Here is a 26,462-nt window from a genome sequence, read left to right on the forward strand (position 1 = left end):
TTAAGCCAAAATATCTTTTAAATATCTATATTATTAAAATGTACAGATTACTGTAGTAAGAAAAAATTAAGAATCTGTCTTACATCAGAATTCTTATATTGCCAGAACTAAAAATAGCATAATAACTATTATTTGTGGTACATCCAGAGGTTCAGTATTGCCTGAGGGTCCTTACCACTGAAATATATCGCCTCTAACTATGTTCAAAGGGACAGATCTCTTAACTCTTTGGTAAATTTCCTAGTTCTGCTTTAACTGTATTCAGTTCCCTGTTAAATGCTTGGAGGAATATGAGTCCTTGGTTTATTGACTGAGATGCATTTTGCAATGATTAGTACATCATCAAATACACAGAAATCGGTGGAATATTATTTTTTTCTAACATGTCAGTTGGAACATCTTTTCTTCTCGAATTACTCCAATTGATTCTTTTTAATAAAAAGGAGGATTTTTAGAAACCCCCAAATTGTGCATTTCTTGGTATTTATTCCTAATACAAGTAACACTCTGATATTTAAGAATTAAATGATATGAGTTGGGAATTTTTTTTCTTCTTTTTACAGATCTCCCAAGAGGGCTTTGACCCTGTTGATAGTTTTGAAACTGTAGTAGGTAGACTAATTAGATTGTCTAAAAACTAGTGTTCTAGTGTTCCCAGAGTTCTAAAGCACACTTTTTCTCAAAGAGAGGTTATAAATGCGAGAAACACAAGCTGAGAGACCGCCCCCTCCCCGTGTCCATTGGCGATGGGATTCAGCAGACCACACCCCCTTCCTCCAAGCCTTCTCAGTCAGACACTCTGAGCCGCACTCCTCACAGGCTCCCTCCCATACAGCCTCCTCCTGGGCTAACAGCTTTGATCATTCCTTTCTTCTGAACTGTGAATCTAACCAATACCTTAATCTCACTTATTGACCTATTTATCGTGATTTCTTATTGTTACATTATCACACTGTGTCTGCTAATTCTTTTTGGAATGTACCTAAACTTTGGTGCATCTAGAAGGAGGCTCATTTGGTGCTTGTTCTGAAGTGCAAAATGAAGATCCGTGTTCCTGACTGTCCCTTCCCTTGGATCTGTATTCTCTTCCAAGGAGTTTATAAATATCAACAAGAGGTCAATGCCAGACTCCCCATTTCTGCCTCTGATGCCTTTTCTAGACAAGTCCTTTCTGGAGAGCGCTACCTATACCCCATTTGCACTCCCTTCCCCAAAAGGGTTATTGATAACTAAGGCCAAGTCATGGGATGCCTCGCAGAGTTCTGCCAGTAAATATGTGGGGATAAATGACCTTTAAAAAATCCTTTAAGATTTTTTCATTCAACATATTTATTTTGCCTGTTTTCTTTTAGATCATCTCAGCTTTGGTCCCTTGGAACCACCCACTAGCGACAGTCATAAAGTAAGTAAACATTTTAAATTTTCTTTCAGTTGCTGTAAATGGAAATCTCAGTTTTGTTCAGTGGTTTTCACCAGAGACAATTTCATTCATATATTTTATCAGTGAGTAATAGTATAATAAATGGGAGTTTGGGGGCTTCCCTGGTGGTGCAGTGGTTAAGAATCCGCCTGCTAATGCAGGGGACACGGGTTCGAGCCCTGGTCCGGGAAGATCCCACATGCTGCGGAGCAACTAAGCCCGTGCACCACAACTGCTGAGCCTGCACTCTATAGCCTGCGAGCCACAACTATTGAGCCCACGTGCCTAGAGCCCGTGCTCCACAACAAAGACAAGCCACCGCAATGAGAAGCCTGCACACCACAACGAAGAGTAGCCCCCGCTCACCGCAACTAGAGAAAGCCCGCACACAGCAGCGAAGACCCAACACAGCCAAAAATAAATAAATAAATAAATAAATAAATAAATTTATGAAAAAAAAAAGGGAGTTTCATATACAGGAAAGATAATAAACCCTCTCTTTAAAATTTGTGAAAAGGATAATGGATAGAAATTAAATAAATAAGGCACCGCTTATCACTCTTGAATATTGCCCATAGCATAATAAAGTATATCTGCAGCCACCTAGTGGAGTGTTTTTTTTTTTTTTTTTTTGCGGTATGCGGGCCTCTCACTGTTGTGGCCTTTCCCGTTGCGGAGCACAGGCTCCGGACACGCAGGCTCAGCGGCCATGGCTTACGGGCCTAGCTGCTCCGCGGCATGTGGGATCTTCCGGGACCGGGGCACGAACCCATGTCCCCTGCATCGGCAGGTGGACTCTCAACCACTGCGCCACCAGGGAAGCCCTAGTGGAGTGTTTTTTATGTACCATCTTCATCCCAGGCAGCTGCCAAAGTCCTTTCAAGGGGCACATTACAACAGCTTCTTCTTCCATTTTAAATTGGGCCGTAGTCCAAGAAGTATCTCAAATGGCATTAAGCACCAATTAACATCTAGCAGAGAATTTAGCACCTAATGGGCACATAATAGAAATTTGTTGGAGAATGAATGGGTGGATTAATTAATTCATCAATTTTATGCTCTTTGAGGTCCTCACTAGTGTGAGGCAATGTGGTGCACTGATTAGTGCCCCAAATCTGGAGCCAGATGCATGCTTGGGTTCAGGTCCTGGCTCTGCCACTTACTAGCTTCATGACTTTGGTCACAGGTCCAAACCTTTCAGTGCCCGGGATTTTCCATCCACAAAATGGGGCTAATAAAACTACCTCTCTTGTTGTTGTTGTTATTATGAGGTTATTACAAGACTTAGATGAGTGAATATTTACGAAATGCTTAAAATAATGCCTGGCATGTGGTAATCTCTATAAAATGTTTGTTGAATAAATTAAAATATATTAAACATATAGGGATATTTTGAGGTTCCAGATTTAGAGATTGAAAAACTGGTTTAGCCTAGAAGCAATAATGCTCCAGTAGCAATAAATATATCTACCACTCAAATCTTGGTTTCAGTATTATTTCCCAATAAAAAGAACCAGAGAAATGGCTGATTGAGGACTGGGACAAGAAATATGCAAAATGAGCCTGGAGTATCTTATAGTGCCAGAAAGTAAGGAAGTACTAAAAGAAAAAAGGTAAAACAAAAACAAAATCTCATAATGATGACTGTGACACAATGTATGTTGAAAGGATATAGGAGCCAACTAAAATTTCTCCCAATGGCCAAAATTAGAACAATTTGAACCACAAGATAAATAACTAGTATTGAGGTATAACCCAAATCTGATAACTATCTATTCTGATATAAATAAATGATTGGATAAATATAGGAAAATAGACAAATCTCTTATGCAGAAGAATTCCAAATAATGTATGTAGATACTCTGCTTTATGGGAGGTAAAGCATAACTCCGGATGGGGCTGCACAGAGTTTCTTTCTTCCAAAGAGCACAGTATGGAAAGGGGGTGAGATTTTTTTTAAAAAAGAGTAACTTACAATAGAGAAACCTGACAAACACTACCTCAAGCCAGGTAGTCAAGGTTAACATTAACAGAGATATGCCATATTGATAGTAGGTATCCTTCACATCATGTGAGATGAGAATGGCATTTGACCTCTGTGATCTTCCTCCCAAAACATATTACCCCAGTCTAATCATGAGAAAAACATAAGAGAAATTTCAGTAGAGGTGCATCCTACAAAACACCTGAATAGTCCTCCTCAAAACTGCCAAGGTCATCAAAAACAAAGAAAGTCTGAGAAACTGTCACAACCAAGAGAAGCCTAAGGCAACTGGCCAGCTAACTGTAAGGTGGTATCTTGGATGGGATCCTGGAACAGAAAAAGAACATTAGGTGGAGACTAAGGAGATGTGAATAAAGTATGGAGTTTAGTTCATAAACATGTATCAATATTTGTTCACTAATTGTGAAAGACGTACCATCCTAATGTAAGATGGAATAACAGTGGAAACTGGGAGCGGGGTATACCAGAATTCTCTGTTCTAGCTTCACAATAGTTCTGCAAATCTGAAACTTTCAAAACTAAAGACTTTATTCTAAAAAATAATGAAGTATGCACATTAAAAAAAAACTGGTTTGAAGGTATACTCTCCAATTTTCAAGTGCCAAGATAATAGTTTTTTGAAAAATGTTGAGTTCAACTAATTTATGTTTTGAGACTCATAAATGGAGAATTATATTCTGCATTAAAGTTTTGAATTGGACAGAGGTGTACACATCTATAAAGCTTTAGGTTATATTTCTGCTATCCTCAAATGGAGGAAGAAAATAGCACTGGCAACACAAACCTCTTTTGCAAGAATAATTGTTATTGGAGTTCGAAGTGGATTGTCAAATTTAACAGCATAACAAATTTAGTGGCGTAAAACAACATGTAACCGTTATCCCGCAGTTTCTGTGGACTGGGAATCTGGGTGTATCTTACCTGGGTCCTCCACTTAGGGTCTCATAAGGGTATAATCAAAATGTTGGCTGGGCTGTGTTCCTTTTTGGAGCCCGATTTTTTTTCTTCTAGGTTCACGTGGTTATTGGTGGGATTCACTTGAGGTTGTAGGACTGAGGTCTCTTGTTTTCTTGCTGGCTGTCACCTGCGGTCCTCTCACCTCCCAGGTATCACTCAGGATTCCTTGCCGTGTGGCTGATTGCTTCTCATAGGCCTTGTCACAATGTGGCAGCTGACTTCAAAGCCAGCAGGAGAATCTCTGACCCCAGTCTGCTAGGATGGAGACTTACATAGTGTAACCTAATCAAGGGAGTGACTATCCCCTATGGCTTTGCAATATTCTCTTGGCTTGGGAGCAAGTCACAGGTTGTGCCTACACTCAAGGGGAGGGGATCATCCTAGGGCGTGACTCACTGGGCAGTCACGTTAGGGTGTGTCCACTACAACAGAGTTTTGAAACCGACACAGGCAGCTGGGCATATAGGAGCAAACCAAATAAAAGGAGAACAAATCAGAAATGCTTGCTTGTTGCCTTCAAGCAAACTACAACTCGAGGTAACTAAATAAGTTTCATCCCACCCATCCACACACAAATACACAACATTATATTGAACTTGGATGAATATTTTTAAACTCTGAGGAGTATTTGAAGATGAAGGAGTCAGAGAAATATATTTGAAGATAGCTCATAAATACATCACTGTTTTCCTGATTAGGGTGTTTTTTTTTTCCTTTTCAGTGAAGAAATTTGCACAAAAATATGTTCTCAGTGGCAACATTTATGCACTCTCATTATAAAAGTCCAAATAATATGATCTCATTTTCAACATTTCGTAACTTAATTTTTTTCATTTTTGAGACTGTTTAGTTTTTTAATACTTAACGTTTTTACACTCTGCCTACTAATAATTATTAATAGGATGATACTGTTTAATTTATAATTTTTACATTTTACATGATGCTTATAAATTTGTATGTTTTAAATGTATTAAATATCCATTTTCACTGATTTCTTTTTATGGGTTCTGAATCCTTTTCTTATAAAATAGTAAATACAGAAATTCTGCTATTGTCATTTTGCTCCAGTTTTGTAATCACCACCCAGATTTTCAGGAACACAATTTTTTTTTTTTTCCTGACTGCTCCTTATAAGACCAAAATGTCCCAGAAATCCTAACATTTAGTCATTGGAACTGCATTTGCCAAGCTGCTGCTTGCATCTGGAAATAAAGCACAAGTACCCTTTGTTAGACCCTGCGTCTGAGTTGTGGGTTTGGATGATGTGTTCACTGCCTGTGCATCTCCATGGAGGTTAATACAAACCTATTAGCAGACTGAACCAGAGACCTTTGCAGTTTGTCTCAGATACGCAGCCACCTTAAAGAAAACAGGCAACTTGTGGAAATGAAGCTTGTTAGCAGCCAAGTTGACATGACAAGAAAATATGTATTGCAATACTTCAGTTAAGAAACTCAAAGGAGAAATGATTTCTTGTGGCTCCTCCTCCCTTACCCTTCACCCTTTTTCTAGTCTTTTTCTGCCTGTATTTTCCTGCTCACACACCACTAAGCCTTAAGCTGCAGCTATTGGTTCTCTTATGCCAAGGGGTGCAAAGGGTTGTTATTCAGAATGGTGAAAACATAATCACTTGTAACTATTGGTAAAATAGCTCATGTAGCAAATAAAGGTCAAAGCTTGCTTGCTTCCTTCCTTTCTTCCTTGGAGATGTTTTCTTTGTAAGAATTAAATAAAGGGACCTTTTTTTAAAAAAACATACAAGATAAGTTAGAGTAAATAGAAGTAACCTTTCCTGCTTAGGAAGGAAGTATTATGTGAAAGCCCAGAAGAAGAGCATTTGTTTTTGGCTGGAAGGTCACAGCATAAAGCATTCTTATCAGAGCTGAATCCAGGGGAATGTCTTGGAATTTGCCAATGTTGTTGGCCTGTGGTGATCATCAGATCTCTTTCCCCCTGGTTTTAGAGGGGTTTAGTCTTGCCTAATGATTTCATCAGATTTATTCACCACCTACCTTAATATATAAATCTGTTATTTTCACCTATTACTGAAATTCTGGGTTTTTTAATAGTACGATTGGAACAACCATTCAATCTTCTTATCGAAAGACCTGAGTTTAATTTGAAGTAGTATATATTCTAAATAGTATCTCTGTACATTATATCTGTCTTCAGATTTTGTTTCTAGACCATCTTAACATCTAATCAAATCTGAGATGGATTTCCTTGTTTGGGAGTACCAAGGTAGCAATTCGTTGTTGTCACCTGGGTCTTCTTTTGGCATAAGACAGGCATTCACCAACTCATTCATCATATCTCTTTATTTGGTACTGTCCTTGGGGTCCTGTGTCCCCAGTGATGCCCACACCACCTCCTCCCACACTGAGCTCTCCTTTTCCTGAGTTTCCTATCACACGTGTATTCTGTTGTTGGTCATTCCTGTCTTGTCTTATTTACCCATTCTTTGCTAGGGATACTTTTTCTCCCCAAAGAGACTGTTAGCGCTTTGAGGGCAAGGATTCTGCCTCTTGTCTTTTGCACCTTCACAAAGCTCAGGCTCCTCAGCACTTGATGACTACCTATCACCATGCCCCATGCCTCCAACTCTTACACCTGATCAAAACAGTGTTTCCTCAGATTGAGACTTATGTACGCTCCATTTGGCTCACCCTGTGCTGGGGACCACAGAGGTGGGGTCAGCCAAGCAAAATGATCACTCCTGACTTTGGGACCTCTCAGGACCACTTTGCTATTCCCAGGTCCCAGCCTCCTTTCTAGGCATCTCTCCTGTGACTCATTCTCTGAGGCCCTGGTGTCACTGAGGTCTCAGCTGAGTATGACACTACTAGGGCAGTCTTGTTCTAATAGAGAAATCCTGAAAACCAGAACGACTTCAAGACCCAAAGTAATGTATCTCCGATGGTGAAATTCCAGACACTGTGATAAGCAACAGTGAAGATATTTTTAACCCATCCTTGTCTGGCCTCCCTTAAATAACACCACACAGGGAGATTCCTACTCTGCTTGCTTACAGGTTTACCCTGCCTAGGAACTATTTAAAAAATGGAAATGTTGATCTCTTTCCTTATAGTGTAAATAACCTAGCAGGGCAGTTGGACCACATGTGCCTATGGAGCAGACAAGTGTACTGTTTAAGAGTCTTTCTGATCACACAGTTCTGTCTTCTAATCTCAGTCTTTCTACCTGTCAGCTGTGTAGACTTGGACAAGTTTCTAAAATTTTCTGGGGATCATTTCCTTCATTTATAACACCACGATAACAAAGGCCAAGGATGCCATGAAAATTCAACAAGTTGAATGTGTGGGCCGTTCTTGGCACATAGTAAATATGCATGACACGGGTGACTGCAGTAATAATAACTAAAGCTAGGGAGGATTGTAAGTCCAAGCAAGGCAGTTTGGAGGTCTGAGGCTGAGAAGAGGTATGCAGAGCAAGGCAGTGATGGAGGTGGAGGAGGATGGAGGATAGCTTCCTAGAAAGGACCTCCTCCCTTCATAGGAGAACATGAGTAGTGTCCAATGTCTGTGCTTGCTTAGCCACCGGTACCTAATCCCCTGATCGGTTGGTCTGCAGAGGCATTTTTGGCCTAGAAGCAGTCTGCTAAGGAGTGGAAAAAGTCTGAGTGGAACCCATGCACATTATCACTGTAGAGTGGAGGGATAAAGGTAGCTTCACCCCTTTTCATAACTGTTTACTTCTGAGTCTCCTCCATTGGACTGTGTGGTCCTCAAACCCAGGTTCTGACAGTTCATCCCTGTTATCCCCAGGTCACTGTCTAGAGCACATGCTCAGTGCTTAATTATTGGTAGAAAGATTGAAAGGACAGAAGATGCTGGAGTTTTGCTGCACTACATCTTCTAACAACACAAGACTTAGTACAAGTATGAGAACATATTTTCCCTGCATGAAAGAACAAGATTTGGTCAAATGAAAGATGGAAATATTGTGGTTTGTGGTTCTTTCTCCAAAGCAACATTGTTTGTGGGGTCAGAGACCAAGAAAGATGTGACAGGAAAGTTGCAACAGCCTTAAAAATGCTGGTTGTGGTGCATGAAAGAAAAAGAGAAAAACAAACAAACAAACAAAAACCTAAGCATATAAAACTGAAAGAGGGGTCCATAAAAATCAAGCTTGATGCTAAAAGGGATGAGTTGGCCGATTGGAATGGGTCACTGCAAATTCCTGCACCCACCTAGCTTGTGATTTTAACACTTCTCTGAGCTTTGTTCCAGATATTTGAGGCTCAATTTATTCCCATCTTATCGTCCTTGTCGAAAGCAACTTTTTTTTTTTTTTAAAGGCTATATGTTTTCTTTCCATTCTTGTTTATACCTTACCATCCTGCTGTTTACAAGATTGGTCTCTCACACTTTGCGTGGGGTGTCTTCTATTTTTGTGTAGTTAAAATTGCCAGAGGATTCTTTCAGCAGCTCTATTTTGATGAATGGGGAAGCCATGCTGCCCTGTGGAATCCCAGCATGGTGTGGCAGCTCCCCCAATGAAAGAGGCACATAGCTGTTATGAACATGTGACCAACTGTGAAACTTTGCACATTCAAGTACTTTAAAACTTGAAAGTGCCTGTTGTACATCTCATTACAGAGATATAATACCAGGTGTGACCTCTCATGTGGGTTGATGCCTCCCTGGAAGTTGTTTGGAGTAACATGAAGTGTGATTTCTTTCCAAAGTGGAGCACCTGCCATTTTCTCCCTGGCACTGGGTTGGAAGTGATATCCTAATGCCTCCTGTCCCTCTCCTCAGCTCCTGTATCCTGTCCTCACTTTGGTCTGATCCTTCTCTCCCATCTGAATGGTCTCCTCTGTGCCCTGTGTTCAGATGATGTTCCTTCTGATCACAAAATTTTGGTGGCACCTGTGACAAATGGGAACTGGAAGCTGGAAATTGCTCTTTTGATTTCTTTTTTTTTTAACTTTTTATTTTATAGAAAGTAAAAATAAAAGTTGATTAACAATGTTGTGTTAGTTTCAGGTGTACAACAAAGTGGTTCAGTTTTACAAATACATGTATCTATTCTTTTTCAAATTCTTTTCCCGATTAGGTTGTTATAGAATATTGAGCAGAGTTCCCTGTGCCATACAATAGGTCTTGTTGGTTATCCGTTTTAAATATAGCAGTGTGTACATGTCAATCCCAAACTCCCTAACCATCCCTCTCCGCCTTCCCCCCTCCCCCCCGCCACCTCCCTGTAACCATAAGTAACCATAAGTTCGTTCTCTAAGTCTGTGAGACTGTTTCTGTTTTGTAAATAAGTTCATTTGTGTCATTTTTTTTTTTAAGATTCTGTATATAAGCGATATCATACAATATTTCTCTTTCTCTGTCTGGCTTACTTCACTCAGTATGACAATCTCCAGGTCCATCCATGTTACTGCAAATGGCATTATTTCATTCTTTTTAATGGCTGAGTGATATTCCATTGTATTTATGTACCACATCTTCAGAAAGATTGGGGGGTTTGAGCAGAAGTTGCATTGATGGATTACAATTGCTTTAATTACAATTACAATGAATCCTAGCACCAAGAGGATGACCCTTGGCAAAGGGGTGAAGCAGGCCAAGGTTGGCCTTGTCCTTTTGAGCCTCATCATGCCTCCATCCTCCCAGGGGTTCCTAACACTCCCTCTACTCCCTTAACCCCCTGTTTACCTCAGGTCTTCCTTATCAGGGTAGATAGCACTCAATACTTCAGGATCCTTCCCTTATGTGCTAGTTTCCTCCTATCAGAATTTCTAGTCCTAGATATTATTCCTTTTGGGAACTCTCTATGATATGAACATGAGTGGTACTGGGTCAAAAATACCTATGCTGGGGGTGCTCCTCTAGGGTGGGAAGGATATAATGAAAAGCACAGCTCACCAGGCCTCAGATGACCTAGGTTTATAATTCCAGTTTCGCCACTCATTAGCTGGTGACGTTGGGTTATGTTACTTCACCTTTCTGAGTACGTCCTCACCCGTATAATAGAATTGATGGGTCCATGCTAGCATGTCTTACATATGAGACGTTTACCTCCCAGGTTTATCCTGAAGCTCCAGTGAGATGAAGCACTGGAACGCTCTTTATACACGAGAGAGGTTCTGTGCACATGTTAGGGAGACAGGCAAAAAGGTGCCTTAACTATGTCCACAGTGTGAGCTTTTTGACAGGTAATTAGTTGTAGCAGGAAGCTTCCACCTGGCTTTAATATTTTCTGTAATCCTCATTTATTGAGCCTCCATTTCCTCATTCATACAAAAGAATGTATACAAAATCTCATTGGCTTGTCATGAGCAATGATGGTTAGAAAGTTCCTTACCCTACTGTCACTTGGGACTTAGTGTGTATTTTATAAAATGTTAGTTCCCTTTTCACCTTAACATGTCCCTCAAAAAGTGACTCTAGACATTCAGGTACAAGAGTTTCCACACGCTTCAAATCTATTTGTGTATGAGGCAGGTCCAGTAACCGAAATGGTATCAAAGCAGCCCAGAGGAATGATCCAGTCCAAAGGTAACATTAAAAAGGTGTACATCATCCTCTGAAAGGCAGTGGGTGCTGATAACGCACCCATAGGGTGACATGGGGCTGGTTGTAAGGAATGGGGAGGGAGGTGACTAGGGCACTCGCTTTGTCACAAAATTAAAGAAGGCACCATAAAACTCCATAGAATAACGCTTAATGCAATATTTTTTTTAAAAAATCAAAATTAATGCAAAAAACCTATGACAAACAAAACATCAGTTCAAAACAATGTTGACTTTCTAAAGTATTGCATTAATATATTTTCTTTGATTACTGAGTTTTTTGGTGCCCCCCCTTAAAATTTGTGCCCAAAGAGAGTGAGCTCCTCACTCCATTGGCCTTGCCCTGCCCCCACCCTGGGGTGGTGTCCACAGGGCCGGGGGAGGGGGGGAGTCCCAGGGAGGGCTTCCAATACCCACTCCTGATTTCCCCTCATCCACACGGGGTCCTGAATTTGGTTTAATTATAACCTTGTGAAAAAAGAAAAGACCATATCAAATGAAATTCTGGTATCCTTTCTAATCAAGTGACCACAATGGAAGATAGAGTTTGGAAAGAAAATATGAAGCCAGTTGTTCACCAGAAGCTTGATTTAGGTTGGGGGTTGGCAAACAATGACTCGCACACTGACTGCCTGTTTTTGTAGGTAAAGTTTTATTGGCACATAGGCCTGCTCATTTGTTTTTGTGTCATCTAGGCTGCCTTGGTGACACAACAGCAGAACTGAGTAGTTGCAGCAGAGACTATATGGTCTGCAAAGCTGAAAATGTTTATTATCTAGCCTGTAGCAGACCCCTGATTTAGATTATCAAAGGACTTAGATTTTTTTAAAAATAAATTTATTTTTGGCTGTGTTGGGTCTTCGTTGCTGCGTGCGGGCTTTTTTCTAGTTGCGGTGAGCGGGGTCGACTCTTCATTGTGGTGTGAGGGCTTCTCATTGTGGTGGCTTCTCTTGTTGCAGAGCATGGGCTCTAGGCACACGGGCTTCGGTAGTTGTGGCAGGTGGTCTCAGTAGTTGTGGCTCGCGGGCTCTAGAGCGCAGGCTCAGTAGTTGTGGCGCACGGGGTTAGTTGCTCCGTGGCATATGGGATCTTCCTGGACCAGGGCTCGAATACAATCCCCTGCATTGGCAGGCGGATTCTTAACCACTGTGCCACCAGGGAAGCCCAAAGCACTTAGATGTTTTTGAATCAGCATGTGGGGTTGGCTGCAGATTTACATAACAGAATTCAAGGACATTTACAGAGGACATTAAAACTTTCCAAGTGTAAGAAATGGGGGAAATGGGGAAGAAATCAGTTTAAAAAGTAAATCAAGAGAAGCAGCTGAGAGCGAGAGTGGGTGGGTCTGTGTCTGTCTCTGCCCCTGGGAGTCCCATCAGACTCCAGCTGTGACTTGACATCGCAGGATATGAGATGCTTTTGCAAGCTTGACATTGAACATATTTAGCAGTAAGCAAGCAATGGATTTGTGAAAAAGTACATTCACTTGCATTATCATATAAGTGATTTGTAGATTTAATTCTTCATCCTGTTAATGTGGATAATTTAGAACTGACTTCACAAATTCAACAAGCATTTAGTGAGCATGTTGTGAGCATTATGCAGAAACTGCAAGAGTCACCCTCTCCTAAGTGTGAGCAAACTAATAGGAAGACCCCAACAATGTATCCTGCTGTGCTTTGAGTTTGGGATGCATAGAGGAGACCACAGAGAGGTAAGAGGAGAAAGGTCAACTCATGGATGGCCCTAAATCCTGGCTAGGGAGTTTAAACTTTCACCAGGAACCAGTAGAAGCTTCCTTGATCAAGAAAGTGGCATATCCATACTTGGCTTTAATTAGAATGCTAATTGAATGACAGCTTGTGGAGGGAGGGAGGGTGGATGAGAAGATAATGAAAGGTGATTTCAATACCCTGGATAGTCTGGTGTGGTTTGTAGTCATACAGAGATGACAAGGACTTCAAGTTAGCAGTATCCATGGAAATGGGAAGAGAGATCTAAGAATGCTGGTGAGGATAAAATCAACCGAGATTCAGCCACTTGAGTAGGAAGGCTACTACATTTGGAGTTGAGGTGATTGGAAGGCTGGAAAAGATATTACTAGAGATAGAGAAGCCAGGTAGAGAAGTAGATTTGAGGGTCTAAAACAATAAGTTCAGTTTTATATACAATGAATTGAAGATGCTATAAAATATCCAGGGTAAAACAGAGAAATGCATCAGAAGGAGAGAGAGAGGGAGGGAGGGGGGAGATGAGCATTAAAGAAACAACTATGGTAGAGTTGCCAGTAAAATACAGGATGCTTGGTTAAAATTGAATTTCAGGTCAACAGAGAATGTTTTAGTATAAGAATGTCCCATGAAATATTTAGGACATATTTATACTAAAAATTTATTCATTGCTGATCTGAAATTCATATTTAACTGGGTATTCTATACTTTAATTACTAAATCTGGCAACCCTAGACTATGGGGATTTGTCATATTTATGGATGATCAGGAGAGAAGGAGATAGTGGAAGAGCCTAGGAATGGACAGATAGGTCCCAGGAAAGCTAGGATATTGTACTATCATGGCATCAAAGGGCAAAGTGGGATTCAGGAGGCCTGAGCAGAAAGGTCAAGGTCATTGCATTTGGCAACCTGGAAATCATTAGGCACCTTGGAGAAGGCAGATGAACGTCTGATTGGGTGGGTTAAAGAGTAAATAAGGGAAGCGAGGTGGAAATAATCAGTGTAGACCCTTTTAGGAAGTGTGATGCAGAAGAGTAGGAGAGAAATGGGTTGGTAAGGGTTAACAAAATAGAAGGCAGATTTGCAGGATTAGAGGCTGAAGCTTTTTCCAGCTTCAGAGAAGGAGAGGAGGGAAGTAGCATCTTAAAGCTATAAGAGGAGTGATGGGGATAAGGGATGGATCAAGCTGTGGATGATGCTGGGAGAGGGGGGGATCTGGACATAGAGAGATTAACCTTTGCATGAAGGATGCTCCTTCATCCTCCAACTCATGAAGGAAGGAGGGGGAGATGGATAAAGATGTGGAGACTTTGAGAGTAGGGAAGAGGAAGGAACACTTTTTATTCCTTTTATTGCTGTCCAGCTGTGCTATTGAGAGTGCGTGTTATGGAGGAGGGGTTAGGGGAGCAGGAGGGGAGGACTCAGGCTTGAGATACTCCCCTTTTGCTGGTTGCACAGGACATATTTGATGAAACGCTCAAAAGTACATATAATTCATCCAAGCGGGAACCATTTATTTCGCTCACGTTGTATTTTCCTCCCGCTCTAGCGAGCCATATCGCTTCATAACATAATTGAATTGCTCACTAGGGAAGGGAAAATGACAGAAACAGAATTGAACAGACTTGCCCTCCTCCATTTTGTTAAGTTAGGAGATCCTGGCCATGAAATGATCGTGGTCATTTATCCATGTCACAGTCTTAGAAGTGGGCAGCAGGGGCTGCCAGTCCTAGAATGCATTTTGGGGGACATGTGAAATTGCTAGTCTGTGATTTCCTGTCTCCACCGTGCAGATTGTGTCATGTGGGGTTAATGACTCTGCCATGTCACACCCAGCATACCAGGGACTCACTGATATGTAGGCAGCACACACTGATCCCAACCACTCTCTGATCTCCAGAAGCTGAGGTCAAAAATGGCCAGGATATTCTGCAGTTAGGAGAGGGTGAGGCTGAGGAGCAAAGCAGCCTGCAATCTTTTAGCTGCTTTTCCTCTCTGCTGGCAAGAGCAGGGATGCTGTTTGCAGCACAGGGAGGGGCCATTTGCAGAGCTGCAGAAGCCCGAGAAAGCTGAGAAAGAGGAAGAGCTATTTCAGGGAGGGGATGGGGTGGTACTGTCTGCCTGGGGAAGCTCTTAGGGCCTCCACCTCCAGAGAACATTAACATTTCCAGCCCCTTCTCCACAGCCCTCTCTCTCTCTCCCTCCTCCTCGCCCCCAACACAAAGGCACAAATGAAATTCCTAAAAGTAGACTACTTCTGCCTAGTTATTTTTAGTATTGGCTGTTAGTATTTATCAAGCTTTTCAGTGTTAATTTGTCCTCCCACCCATTTCTCTTCTTGCCTCTAGTTGTGGGGCTTGGGATGGAAGGAGCACATATCAGAAGCAGCTGGTGACCTCATAGAAGTATCTCCTAGAGAAAGGAGACTACGGACCTTTAAAATTAACATCGCTTGCCCCCACCTTGAAGAGAAGAAAGAAAGATCTGTACTCTGTTAGCTTTGGAGAACAACACTAGTTTTGGGAAAAATAAACCCATTAAAATGTGTAGGTGGTGTTTAACTAGGTCAAGGGCCCCAGTTAAGGAGCTGGGTCAGGGAATCCACACATGCATGAAGGGTCATAATGCAAGCAAAAATGGGTAAGAGACCAGGTAAACAAGCAGAATGCCTGAGGAAAAGTATGCAAGAGGAGAGAAAAGTATAAACATTCATGCAAAGAGTCTGGGATCTGAGGGAACTGAAGGACTGAAGTACCATTAGGTGGGGTGAGGGTGAAAAGGCCAGAAAAGAAAGCTTTATAGCACCGTGGTAAGTTATGGCTTACTGCTGAAATACTGCTTGTTCCTACCTCAACTGCCTGTCCTGTCCCCTGGGGGCAGTCATGACCAGAACAGCCACATTGCTCTGGAGAGGAAATCCCAGGACATGTTCTAACAGAAGGCTGTTGAACTGAAGCAAGACCCTTTGCCTGGTCACCAAGGTATTCATTTCTTAGGAAGCAGAAGATAGCTGTTTCCTTTTGCAACTTAAAAAAAAAAAATGTTTTGGCTTGATTTTTGTGTTCTTTGTAAAATTTTATTATCATTTTCAGTTTCCTAGAAACTGAAAAATATAATAAATGAAGTAAAAAAATTCAATACATAGGCTCAACAGTAGAATGGAGAGGACAGAGGAAAGGATCAATGAACTTACAGATAAAATAACAGAAATTACCAACCCTAAAAACAGAAAATTGTTTAGCGAATATACCTTCATTCCTGGAAGGAGAGAAGGAGGACAAGGCTAAAAAGGTATTCAAAGAAACAAAGGCTGAAAGTTTTCCAAATATGGCAAAAGTCACAGACCTACACTGTCAAGAAGCTGAGTGAAATCCCAACAAGATTAACCCAAAGAAGTCAACACAAAGACTCATTATAGTCAAACTTCTGAAAAATAAAGGCAAGGAAAAGATCTCGAAAGCAGCGAGAGAGAAGTGAAATCTTATCTATACGGGGAAAAAGTTATAATGATGGTGGATTTGTCATTAGAAACCATGGAAGCCAGAAGGAAGTGGGCGAATATTTTTCAAATGCTGAAAGAAAAGAGCTGTCAACCCAGAATTCTATATCCAGTAAAAATATCCTTCAGGAATGAAGAGGAAATTAAGACATTCTCAGTTGAAGGAAAACCTAGGAATTTGTCACCAGCAGGCTTATCTTAATAAAATAGCTAAAGAAAGTCTCTAAACAAAAAGGAAATGATAAAAGTGGGAATCTTGGAACACTAGGAAGGAAGAAAGAATAATACAAAAAATAAAAATAGGAGTAAATACAATAAACTTTACTTTTCCTGAGTTTTCTAAATTATGTGTGATGATTGAAGCAAAAATTATAACACTCTCTGATATGACTTTCAATGTTTGTAGAGGAGATATTTTTAAAAATTACTTTATAAATGAGGGAGAGTAAAGGGATGTAAAGGGAGGTAAGGAGTTTACTTGAGCTGGTATAACATCAACAGTACACTGGTAAGTTATGTTTATTTAATGTAGTGTGGAAAGCAACCATTAAATAATCTATACAAAGAGATATACTGAAAAAACATTATAGATGGAATTCTGAAAAATGTTCGTGTCCTCAATAATATTGGAAAATGAAAATAAAGAGAAAATAGAGAACAGAAAACAAAAAATAAAGTGGCAGACTTTAGCTCAAGCATATCATAATTACATTAAATGTAAATAGTCTAAATACATAATTTATAAGATGGAGATTAACACAGTGGATTAAAAAATGACTTTATGCTATCTACAAGAAACTACCTTCAAATATAATAATATAGGAGGGTGAGAGTAAAAAGATGGAAAATGATATACCTTGTAAACATTAATCAAAAGAAAGCAGGAGTGGTTATATTAAAATCAGATAAAGAAGACTTCAGAGCAGGGCTTCCCTGGTGGTGCAGTGGTTAAGAATCTACCTGCCAGTGCAGGGGACATGGGCTCGAGCCCTGGTCCAGGAAGATCCCACATGCCATGGTGCAACTAAGCCCGTGTGCCACAACTACTGAGCCTGCACTCTAGAGCCCGCGAGCCACAACTACTGAGCTCTCGTGCCACAACTACTGAAGCCCACGCACCTAGAGCCTGTGCTCCACAACAAGAGAAGCCACCACAATGAGAAGCCTGTATACTGCAACTAAGAGTAGCCCCCACTCGCCACAACCAGAGAAAAGCCCGCACACAGCAACGAAGACCCAATGCAGCCAAAAATAAAATAAATAAAATAAAATAAATAAATTTATATATATATATATATATATATATATATATATATATATATAAAGACTTCAGAGCAAAGAAAAAGACCAGGAACAGAGAGGGACATTACATAGTGATAAAAGGGTCAATCCACCAAAAAGATATAGCAAAGATACATATTTTGCATGCAAATCCTAAATATGTCCCAAACAACAGAGCAAAATTTGTGAAACAAAACTGCAAAAACTACTGGAATAGACAAATCCACAATTAGAGTTGGAAGCCTCAACATACCTCTCTCAACAATTAATAGAACAACTAGACAGAAAACCAGCATCATAGAGAAGAACACAACACTACCAATCAACTAGATCTAATTTATATTTATAGAATCTCACCAACAACAGCAGAAAAGATGTTCTTTCACCACAAAATATATGCCAAGATAGCCCATAAACCATAAAACAAACTTCAACAAATTAAAAAAAAATTAAAATCATAAAGAGTGTATTCTCTGACTACAGTGGAATCAAAATGGAAATCAATAACAGAAAGATGACAATCTCTAAACATTTGGAATTGAAAAAACAAACTTCTAAATAATCTGTGGGTCAAAGAGGAAGTCTCAAGGAAATTTTAAAAAATACATTGAAGTGAATGGAAATGAAAATAAAGTATATCAAAATTTTGTGAGACTCAGCTAAAGCAGTTCTGAGAGGAAAATTTATAGTACTAAAATATTTGCATTAGAAAAGAGGAAAGTCTCAAATCAATAATCTAAGCTCCCATCTCCAGAAACTAGTTTTTCAAGAAACTAGAAAAAAAAAGAGATGATGAACCCAAAGCAAGCAAAAAGAAGAACATAATAAAGAAAAGATCAGAAATCAATAAAACTGAAAAGAGAAAAATAATAGAGAAAATAGTTCAAACAAAAAACTGCTTCCTTGAAAAGATCAACAAAATTGATAAACCTCCAGCAACACTGACAAAGAAAAGGAAGACACAAATTACCAATATCTGGAATCAAAAAGGAGACATCACTATAGACCTCCTGATGTCAAAAGAATATTAAAGGAATATTTACAAATAAATCTACACATAAAAGTTTCACAACTTAGGTGAAATGGACCAATTTCCTGAAAAGCGCCAACAACCACAACTCTCACAGTGTAAGGTAGGTAATTTGAATAGTCTTATAACTAAGGAAATTGAATTAGTTTAGAAACTCCCCAAACAGAAAATTCCAGGCCCAGAGGGTTTCACTGGAAAATTCTACCAAATATTTAAAGAAGAATTCATGTTAATCCTATAAATCTCTTCCAGAAAATATAAGAGGAGGGAACACTCCCCAATTCATTATATGAAGCAATTCTGATACCTAAACTGGAAAAAGACAGTACAACATAAGAAAACTAGAGACTAATGACTCTCATGAAGATAGATGCAAAATTTCTTAACAAATATTAGCAAATAGCATTCAGCAGTTAATAAAAATAATTATATACCATGATCAAGTGATGTTTATTCTAGGAATGCAAAGGTCATTCAATGTGAAAAGCAGTCAGTATAATCAACTGTAGAAACAGTGTAAAGAAAAAGTATCACAATTATACTAATTGAAGCAGAAAAATCATTTGACAAAATTCAACACCAATTTATGATTAAAAAAAAGAAATACTCTCAGAAAAATAGGAATAGAGAGGAACTTCCTAAAATTGATTTTTAAAAACTCTACAAAACACCTGCAGCTAACAGCATACTTAACAGTGAAAAACTAAATCCTTTCCTCATAAGATCAGGAGCAAGCAAAGGATGCCCTCTTTCACAACTCCTATTCAACATAGAACTGGAAGTTCTACACAATGCAATAAAGTAAGAAGAGAAAATAAAAGGCAGATCAGAAAGGAAGAAAGAAAACCGTTTACCATTCATATTTTTCTTCTCTGGGATGATGTGTCAGATCTGTTGTTCACTTTTCTATTGTGTTGTCTTTTTCTTACTGATTTGTAACATTTCTTTATATAATCTGAATACCGGTCTTTTGTTGATTTCACAGGTTGCAAACTTGTCTCAGATATTGGCATGTCTTCTTTCTTTATTGTACCTTGTGATAAACAGAAGAACTTAATAGTAGAGTAGGCAAATTTATCAATCTTTCCTTTCGTGATTAGCACTTTTGAACTTAGCCTTAAGAACTCTTCCCATTTGGAGGTCAGAAAGATGTTATCCTATATTTTCTTCTACAAGTTTTAACATTTTGCTTTTTCAGCTAAGTCCTTAATTCCTCTGGAATTGATCTTTAGGTATGGCTCCTCCTTGACTTTTGGCTCAGTAAATTATTCCAGCCTTTGTGAGAGCTCTGTTATCTTTCAGTTCCAACTTCCCTGCCATGCTGGTTCTGATGCTCTGTCTCTAAAAATTGTGTGGCTTTTTCTTTTCTTTTGGTATGCCTTATAATTTTTTCTTGTTAGCCAGACATGATGTACCGGGTAAAAGGAACTGCTGTAAATAGATCTTCAGGAATGTGGTAGCGAGTTTTCAGGGAAAAGAAGCGTCCTATGCATCCTACGATTAGGTCTCAGTCTTTTGGTGAGCCTGTGCCTTTGGACTGCCAAGTTCACAAGTGTTTTTCAGTTTTTTTTCTCCTCACTTAGGTGGGACAGGATGGCTAGAGTGGGGTGCAGTTGAGCAGTTCCCTTCTCCCACAGTGGAAGCCTAGAGGAGTCTAGAGCTGAGTATTTCCCTTCCCCAGGTCAGTTAGGCTCTGATGATGTTCTAGCAGGTTAGACTCTGGTTAACTAGTTTCCCCTGAGGGCAAGAACAGAGTGTTATGGCATATTTAAAAAATGTTCATTTTCCCCTACCCCTTCCAGAAGCCTGAGGGGATTTTTCTCTGGTATTTACTGTGGGCATCTGGTAGAGCTCCGGGAAGTAAATCTCACAGTATTGTAAGGACCCCCCACAATGACTGTGTCCCCCTGGAGTGTTTAACTCTCAGAGTTGTCCCCAGGGAGACTCCAGCAGTTGGTCAATTACAGTTCACATTTTCCTGTCCTGGCACTGCTCCCTGCAGTGCTTTCTGTTGGCAAGTCTCTGCTCAGTTTCAGGCATAGGAACAGGAAGGGCAAAGAGCAAAAAGCAAATGCCAGAGCCCTTTAAAAGAGCTTTTCCAGGAGCTCTACCTAGCACCTCCAGCTTACATCTCCAAGGCCCAAACTGTTCCACCTGCCCATCCTTAGCTGTAGTTTAAACAGGGCAAATTGCTGCCCTGAGCAAAATCAAGGTTCAGTTAGGACAAAGGGTAGACTGGGTGTTGGATAGTTAACCAGCAGTGTCTGCCCCTCTCTCTAAGCTCCTGCCAGGATTGCCTATCCCCCTAGCAGGGTTGTTTGGATAACAAAATGGAAGATCACATGCAAGAGCATTTCATACATTATAAAATGTATTTCATAAAACAAAGTGGAAACATTCTGAACTATTTTCTCAGAGAGCAAACCTAATGTTAATAGGAAGTCTTACTAAGTGCAAAGACTTGGTTAATCAGTATCTCTTAAACCTCAGCGCATTCTCTTTCAGACGTCTTTAGATAGCCGAAGATCCAGTGTTTTCATAGATACACATCCTCAAACACTGGTCTTCAGATTCAGGTTATTGCCGAACATTGTTGCAGTGGACATTTGTTGATTTCCTCCAATACTCCTTTCCTCCTTTTCTCTTCCTCTTAGTAATCTGAATGCCCTTCCATGTGATTTTTCTTTGGAGTGTCCTACCCTCTCCTCTAAGGATAAGGCTAGATTAGTTTAAAGTCATTCAGCAAAGTATCGTGACATTCAGTGATGGGCAGTCAGAATGACTTCAGAGCTTGAGACTGGCAGCATGCTAACACTACACTATTGGGAGATGGATGTGTGGTCTTAAAACTGCTGAAGCTATTTTTTTGCACCATGAGGAGAGGCAGCCACAAGATGAAGTCAATCTACAGAGAATACCATGCTAAGAGAATTGCAGAGAGTCAAATGATGTACATAGTGAACTCCTGTTTTCCAAAAACCAACCCTACATCCAGGTTTTTCTTCCCCAGCTCAGTGAACCAAAATATTTCCAGGTCTTATTATTTATTTGTTTAAGTGAGTTTGAGTTGGGTTTTCTGTTATTTGTAGCCAAAAGATTTCTGAATGATAGTTTCCACATATATTCCAGGAAAAAATTATGTATATTATTTTAATGTTTATTATTTTAAATGTATATATTTTAAATAATATATTACCTAGCGTATTATATGTTTATGTTTATATATACACACATATGTATATACATATTTATAAGTATAATATATATATATAAATATATATTCTGAAATTTATAGTCCTTCCAGGATTAAGGCCATAAGGCCTGAATATTACTAAGAACGCTTTTAATACACTTCCTGCATGGCATCTGTCTAAAGGATTTTAAACTTTGATATGCCAGGACCTGAGTCTTGCTCTTTTAGGGACTGTATTTATCACCCCTGCAGTACAAGATTTACCCCTGAGTACTTTGAGCCAAAGGCCAATTAGGCTGAGATATATCAGTGTTCTTGTAGGTGTGTTTCCTGTTTCCTGTTTGCAAAGGCAACTACAGAAGAAATAAAAGTAACGGCCTTACATAAACCGCTTACTGAGCTGTCAAGTGTTCAAGTAAGTTATTCATTAATTATGAGTGATCTCAGTCGCTGGGCCAGCGAACTGCGGGTGATAAAATCTGTCGTGATAACTGCAGAAGGCTCTGAGATCCGAGGCGCTGCGTGACTGCATATCGTGAGTTACTTTTTTAACCTCTCAAATGCCTGGGTTTTAAATTGTGTAAATTATGATTCAGAATGCAAAGATGTTGCATCCTAGTTAAGTTGTTGTGTGGTTATATGTCTTTGGTATTTGGTAAATAGAAAATAGTAATTTATATCTGCCATGAAAACTTTGTTGTGAAGTATACATTTCCATTTTTAACTGTAGATGAATTTGTGTGTTACCAAAAAGAAAACTATGCCACCATTCTACTTGTGTAAAAATTCTTTTCTCTTCTGTGGTGCCTCTGATTAAATAGAAACCTAAAGAAATTTACTTAAAAAAATGTAGGAGAAGTTATAAAGAAGGAAAAACCTGACTTGCTTCCTGGAAAAAAAAGGCAATTACTTTCCAAATCTACTCATTTGGTATGGAAAATTGAAGAGGATATTGTGCAGCAAGTAGATGGAATGTTTTCTAATTCAGAAAAGATTCTTTTGAAATTCTAATGAGGGCAGCAGCACCCGCAGTGGTGAATTTACTGTTAAGATAGGAACATTATTACTTTCCTACTTTGTTGATGTGGGTCTCAAAAGCCATCTCATTGAATGTTTAGGAAATTGGCTTTTCAGGAAGGGAAATCTGCTGATTTATGAATTTCTTGGAAATTTTTCAAAATATGCTAATGGCCCCAGATGAGAGCCAGCCAAGATTTGTAGGCAAGATAATATCGCTTAAGCCCTGGTAATAATACTTTTTGTGACTGTTTGTAAACAAGGCATGAATATTTACTTGGCCAAATAGTATTATATGAGGAAAAAATGGCAAAAACATTAAAGTAAATGTGGGCCAGAACAAAACTTTAGTTTGTATTTTGCTGATATTGCAGGGAAGGGAGATAAGTCAATATAAAATGAAACTTAAATGTACTTAGCTCTTTTTCATCCCACTTCCTTCATCCCCATTAAGTGTCTATGGTTCATTTATTAGATGAGCAATATGGCTCATCTGGATGTAATGTGAAAGTGAAAGTGAAAAGCCTTTATTCCAAGTTGGATAGGCCAGTTCTTTTAATGAGATCTATAGGACAGTAATAAAATATTTGAAGTCAGGCTAACCAAAATCTTTTTTTTTTTTCCACATGACATTGATAACTAAGCCTCAACCCCATTGCATTTCTCCTGGAGCCCAAGAAAGAACTGTGCATTTAAGTTGGCAGTGATCAGGCAGCTTGAGATATTTTGAAGTACTTATGGATCTCAACCCTAAACATGATAGTAGCCATTGCATTAGTTCCTTGGATCTTTCTGATATCAAACTAAAGGATAATAGAAAAATGTGCATTCTTGTCCCCAAAGACAGTAAACCATGACTATGATCCAGCATAAGAACCCTTACCCTTGACGTGAAGGTGTAGAGAACCAGTATGTCTGCTGTTGGCTTCTGGTTGTTTCTGCCCCTCCTCAAGCATCCAGGTTTCTCTTCTGTGTCTGTGATCTCAGGGACAGGTGATTCCACACTGCAGATTCCCTTCTTGAGTGAGCCCCAAATATACTCTACTTCATCTCTGCTTTATGCAGAGCAAGGAAAGGCTACAGGAGTTTGTGCTGCAGATTTGAGGCATCTGCCAGACCCAAAGGAGGACGATTTGAATAAGAAATTGACCAAAAAGCTCTTGAGGCAGTGAAGGAACCACTTCCTGCTCAACTCCTGTTGCCTCGAGAGAGGAATGGGCAAGGCAGAGATGAGGATGACCCCTTAAACAGAGGCTAAACTGTCTTAACTGGGGCTTTCCAAAAGAATGGCTTAAGTTAGCAAACACTGCCCCAATTTCCTGGGCTTTCTGGAATTTTGTTCAAGAATTCCAGACACTCTTGTAAAAATTACCTAGTGACAGAGTTCCTGACAACAATAGATAGGAAAGATATATGTAAAGAAGCTATTTTAAAGTGAAGTATATGAATAGACTCTAGGTTTACAATCATTTCTGATTTCCTGTTGTCTGGGTATCTCTCTTTAGCTCCCTTAGGCTAGAATTATTTTGTCTGGATCCCCAAGAAATCCATACTCTTCCCCAACGCTTCCTATGTGACTAGCTTCTCTACATGATATTACATGGAATTATATTTTTTCTACAGTTTTCTGCACTAAAGGCTTTCCTTCTTCTCTTAAAAAAATGCTATTTTAATCCTCTTAGCCTAGGAGCTTACTACTCTTTAATTTCAATGTCTCAGAAATCCTCCTCTATCAAAAAAACCTACTTTGTCAATAGCATACCTTTCGTTCAGGAGTAGTAATGGGGAGAGATTATCTCAGAGGCTGAGAAAACAAGACGCCAAATATCTAAAGGATAATTAAAGTATCCTTCCAGATGTTTTCAAGTAGAGACAAATACTGATCACTCAAATAATTGATTCCCTGATAACGATTTTTCACTCAGTCAGGTTCTCAATGCCAAAACAGCTAATAAATTCAATGGGAAAAAACCCTGCTCTTTTATTAGTTTGTAGAAAAAAGAAGAGAAAGAGAGTAGTTGACTTCTCAGCAATTTTGCAACAAGTTCTTTTAGTGTCATGTAGACTTAGGAGAATGCAGTTTGTAGTAGATAACTGATGATTCCAGTTAACCAAAAAGTATTGATTAAGCACCTACTAACTTGAGCCCTAGTGGAGAATGATATAGTATAACATGGACTCATATATTTAATAATAGATCATGTTCCTAGAAACCTAATTCATTTACTCATTCAATAAATACTTATTGAGTGCTTGCTGTATGACAGGCACTGTGTTAAATGATGGGGATTTTAATGGGGAACAAGGCAGGGATGGTTTCTGTCTACAGTTGAGTGTGGGGTGTAGGGAAGATGTTAATCAAATAATTACACAAATAGATTTTACGAATGTGATCAATACTATGATGGGGGAAAAAAAAAAACAAAGAAAAATGGGAAACCAAGACTATAAAATACAGGCACTACCTACATCTAGTCTAAGTGGTGATCAGGGAAGACTTCCCTGAAGAAATCTGAAGAGGTTGGGAATGGGGAGGAGAATGTTCTGGGCAGAGGCCCTGAGGTAGAAGGGAGCTTGGAGCTTACTGGGAACTGAACCAAGGCCAGTGTTGCTGGAGAACGGGGTGGGGCAGGAAAAGCTAGAGAGGTGGCAGGGGCAGATCGTGAAAGACTTAGTAGAGAATGAATGAATGAATGAACGAATGAACATGAGTAGTTAATAACATGGAGTTAGTCCTGTCGTCTCCTGTCATTAGTGTGAAAATAAAAGGAGTTTGCAATTGTGTAATGACTCTGCTGTTTTGGAGGTACGGTATTCATTCATTCATTCATTCATTCAGCCATTCAGCCAATAAACCCAAGACAAAAATCCCTGTTCCCATGGATCTTAAATTCTAGTGGAACAAGCAGCAAATATATAGGTTTTATAGTAAATTTTTATTCATGAATAAATGGTGTTAAGTTGTCTTTCGATGGAAATTTAAAAATAATTTCAGATGTATATCATATTGCATCTATGTATGGTTATTCTTCTGTTTAGTTAAATAGAGTTATATCCTTTAGCAGATCTAGGTCCATGCTCAGCACAGGTGTTCTTCACAGTACTCAATTCACAGTCAAAGACTTTGGAGAAATTCCAAGAGAATAAGATAAGAGAGGGAAGCTAAGAGATCTGCATTTGTTCTTGTTTCTGAGAAGCTAGTGATGCCGCTGCTCACCAGCACCTTTACCAGCTCTTCCTGGAGTCGTGGGGGCAGGAGGAGGGGAGCGATGGAAAAAATGAAAATAACTGAGGCTAACACTGATGGAAAAGGATCTCAGAGGGAGAGTATTCCAGAGTCTTGCTATTTCTTTTTATAAAAAGAGCTTAAAACATCTTATTGTATACTTAAAATACTTTATAGATTTTGCACATTTACCATCTCTATAAAAGGTTCACATTTTACAGTCAATGTACACATTTAAGGAGAGATGTTTCTTTGTCACATTCCCCAAAGCTCTTATTTAATTGATGGCGCGTCTTAAAATCATCAGTGACTTACAGTCAGAAAATAGTACTTATCTGGAACCTTGTTTGAGTTTTCAGTCATGCCTGTCTTTTCTGCTTGAAGATCTGCTTGAAGATTTCCTGGTGACAGTGTTTCATATCTGCATATAAATTATTACCATAGATGGAATTAATAAACGAGCACCTGTGAGGGTCACCTTCAGGTCTTGTTTGCAAAAATCAGAGAGTAGTTCATTGTATCAAAGGGAGGCATAATAATGATCTGTTTTAATCTTCA

The 26,462-nt window shown here is 39.4% G+C and overlaps 1 protein-coding gene across 2 annotated transcripts in view; it reads left to right on the top strand.

Moving 5' to 3' along the window:
* Positions 1–26,462, top strand: part of NCALD (neurocalcin delta) — a 290,136-nt gene that overhangs the window by 100,396 nt on the left and 163,278 nt on the right. For both annotated transcript variants that reach the window (XM_082601680.1, XM_082601681.1), the window contains exon 2: positions 1,353–1,402. The gene's annotated coding sequence lies outside the window, so the exon portion shown is untranslated. The remainder of the gene's footprint in view (positions 1–1,352; positions 1,403–26,462) is intronic.

This window comes from Mesoplodon mirus, assembly GCF_964341445.2.
Source record: "Mesoplodon mirus genome assembly, chromosome: 16".
In the NCBI taxonomy this organism is placed as follows: domain Eukaryota; kingdom Metazoa; phylum Chordata; class Mammalia; order Artiodactyla; family Ziphiidae; genus Mesoplodon; species Mesoplodon mirus.